Genomic DNA, 4,016 nt, shown 5'->3' with positions numbered 1-4,016 from the left:
AGTTCTGTGACGTATACAATCTCTGTGTCTCATCACAGAAAGCTAAAGAGATCGAAGAGAAAAGAAAGAATTGAGAACGAGAAAAGCGTCACCTCGTTTCTCAACTGGCTTACAAGACGGAGGGAATAACTCCTTATGGAAAGGCATTCAATAACTCACTCGATCCCATGAAAGGAAAATAACTCACTGGCCACCAATAGGCAATGCTTACGTTCTGTTAAAATGGATCTTGACTGTGGCTCCTAGCAAAAAGAAAACGAGAATAGTCCTCCTCTTTTGTACTCGAACAGACCGTCCACCATTTGGCCGTCGCTAAAAATCCTATAGCAATGTTTACACTTTATTATAGTAGATCTTGACAGTGGGTCTTAGTTAAAAGAAAACGAAAATACCGATCCTCTTTTCTACCCCTGTAGACTGTCTACCATCTGTCTACGAGAGAGTAAATAATTCTGATCCACACAGTCAATGGCTGTGATGTCTTAGAAAACTACTTGACATATAGCGTTGATGGAAGACGTAGGCGTGATAGAAATGCCACTGAATTTTACTCTAGAACTGGTTGTATGTGAAATAAATTCTGGCACTTACAGGTGGTGATCTTGATGATAAAGAACTTCATTTATCTTTTACTCAGTTATTCCTAAGACTAGAAAACATCTGAGACGTTTATCAATCATCATTGGAGATGTTTGATGGGTAAATCCACTTATAGATATCCACTCTGAAAGACTTAGATGCGAATTGGCCACTTAATCAACCAGGCAATATGTCATATTGATCCATCCTCATCCACTCCAGATACACCACATGACTTAATGACTGAATCATCTATGACTTTGACTACTTCCCATTCAGGGGTTTTGCTTATACAACACCACTTCGACTCTATATCTAGGATCCAATTCTTAAGTAATGAGCTTGTGGGTTCCGTTAAGGGATCACTAAACTATATATGTTCGGTGATGATAGCGATGAACAGAACAAAAACTGGCTGCCATGTTCCATCCATTACCTTCTGCAGTTAAGCCAAAAAGAGACATCCTTGTGGGACACCAGACTGCCGTTGGGCATTTGGTAAACAGAGTGGGAGGCAGACAAATTTCGACAAAGGAGCCAATAATGCTAACTGTCGAGCGAACAGTGAGGCAAAAGACTCTAGAAGTGAGGGTAATCACGCAAACCATAAGCAAACCACACCATTAACGTCGATGACCCAGCAGTCATAGTTAAGGCAGTCGTTGGCAGGCGTTCATCACATACCAGCAGGTCAGCAGGTCACGATCAACGCTTCCGAGATGTCAGACAGAGGTAGAAGCTGACAAGAAGTTTAACCTTTCATGGCACTTGCTGGCTTCACCACAGAATGTACGATGAATTAATTCCTCTTCATCCTCAAATCCTCCAAAGACAGTTGCCCCTTCTAGTCTTTAAATACTTAAAAGGCAGTATCCTTCATTGTCCTTAAGTACTTTAAAGACAGTAGACCCCCTTGTCCTTAAATACTTAAAATATAGCAATCTCTCCTTGTCCTTAGATACTTAAAAGACAGTAGTCCCATTCCTCAGACTGGAACTTATCAGATGGTACAGTATCTCTTAATTAATACAATCTAATTACGTGATTGGTATTTGAAAAAGAGACTTCGATATCATGATTATTGATATACTCATAGAGCACGTTAGCCCGATCCTCAACAAGGCCAGGCAGCTCGCGAACCTCTTACGAGAATCAAACGCCTCTGTAAGGTCGTCAGTTCTTTTATTTTTCACATTTTGATTTTTGTCTTCCATTGAATATATAAGCAGGCAAGATACTTTATTGACTTTGATCGTATTCATTTAGACACGATTGAAGAAATGATTAGTTGACTGCATTTTGCTTTTTCTGATTTAGGTTGTGGCCGAAATAGACTAGCATCGACATTCCCTCGTTTAGGTTTGAAAGGCAATTGGCCAAATCATATGGAATTCCTCCTTGCCGTCAGAAGAGTTTTTGTAGATATGATTTCAAAACCTTCATTCATTTCGGACTTTCTCTAAAATCTAAAGCTATTCAGTATCTTGGTCAATGATATTCCATCATTAGCCGTGATCATCAAGAATTTAACTGCTTACTGTAGGCAGACGACTGTGCAATGTGGCATTCGTCCAGTAATGTTCCATATTCAGACCTATGAAGCCAACATCCTCTTGGATCCATTCAACTCTGGGATCATCTGCGACAAAATGCTACAAATATGTTCTTTCGTTTTCTCTAGATTTAAGATTTCCAGTTGGTATATAATCCATATAACAACAACTTTATACCCAGTGAGCCTCATTAAAGTTTCTAGACCTGCATTTTGGCCTTAGATTTCAACAGAAAGAGCACATAAATATATATACAACTGACTGTAACAAGTATATACAAAATATTTACCCACTTCATATCAGGATGCCCAAGAGAAAATATATTTGAGTTGTTGCATAAGACACCCGACATCAGACTAAGATTTGTTACGTCTCACAGTTGTCTTCCTCAGCCATCGAGTCAGCCTTGAAGAAGAGCGAGACAGAACATTGTTTACGTGTCTTGAAGCTCGTGCTTTGAAATACTTACCAGTCACACGGCTTGGAAGTTTGGGAGTAGATCTGCTTCCCTCTCCATCTTCAACATGAGCAACGTGCTCTGATGTGTGGAGAGAAGATAGCCAGGGGCTAATTCTCCAATATGAGCATCTAGCAGACAGAGGCGTCAGCTTCCTCGACTGTACAGCAAAATCATCTATGACGTGGACGAGCTGGTGATGAGGAGTATAATGTCTCGGGAGTAGCTAAAGATCAATCCAGTTCATTCAGTTCAAACTCAGTAAGATGTCTGATATGGTCGACTTCCAGCCTCACACGGATGGTTCCTGGATAAGAGAATATGTGGATATCAGTGTTGTGGCTACGCCTTAGCACCAGAATAAGATGTGTAGATTCAACAAAGCAGAAACTCAATACACGCGTAAATCTCTTTTTAGATTTCACTTGTGTCTCACAGTCAAAATTAAGAAGATAAATTTAATACATTTGAAATTTACAGTAACATAGATTATTTAGGGATAACTATATCATCCATACCATCCTGGAAGACGTATGCAAAGAAGACTCCATACCATCCTGGAAACCATACATAACGAAGCCTCCATACCATCCTAGAAACCATACGTAACGAAGCCTCCATACCATCCTGGAAACCATACGTAACGAAGATTCATGACATCAGTTTCCCAAGAGCTACAGATGTTGTACAGGTGCCACAGTAACTCTCATTAGCATCACGTTTTCCACACATACAGGCGCTTCCTCCGCTCTAGGATGGAGTGCTTCTCACATATCTTGGATGCCTCCTCTTCCACCTCTCTCTTTTAATCACAGCAAACTCAAGAGTTTCATCTTTCCTCCCCTCCCATGCTCACATCCTTATCAAACACTCCTCTCCCGTGCGCCATGATGTGGCCAACCTGTATCTATTTCACAGGTGCCAATTCGGTCGCTACTCACATGACCTGTCTACAGGCCCCAGCCTCTGATTCTAGATGTGTGGTACGCAATTGAATACTTTTTCTCTACAGAATATTCGGGCGGCTACCGGCCACACGAAGCTAGCCATTATGACACTTCATTCACTCCTCGTGCAGGAAAGTTATTAAAATCTTTCACTTCTCCCGTAACCTTTTCCATTTTCACGACCTCGCGTCGACAGACATCCACCACGGAGGCCAAATCAATGCTAATTTCATATAATTATGAGAATATTATTAATATTCTAACTCAATGAATATTATCATTTTTAATTATCATTCACAAAAATTGGATGGTGGCTAGCAGGTATGAATATTTACATGTATACATGTATATGTCTGTGTATGTGCATGTATATGTACGTATATGTGTATATGTTGATATGTATATGTGTGTATATGTACATGTATAGGCGAGAAACGAGAGTGAGTGCAGAATATATGAGACAATATGTAACATCGAGAG

Source organism: Panulirus ornatus, chromosome 41 (assembly GCF_036320965.1).
Source record: "Panulirus ornatus isolate Po-2019 chromosome 41, ASM3632096v1, whole genome shotgun sequence".
Lineage (NCBI taxonomy): Eukaryota > Metazoa > Arthropoda > Malacostraca > Decapoda > Palinuridae > Panulirus > Panulirus ornatus.
The sequence above is the reverse complement of the archived record's forward strand: the minus strand, read 5'-3'. Positions refer to the sequence as shown.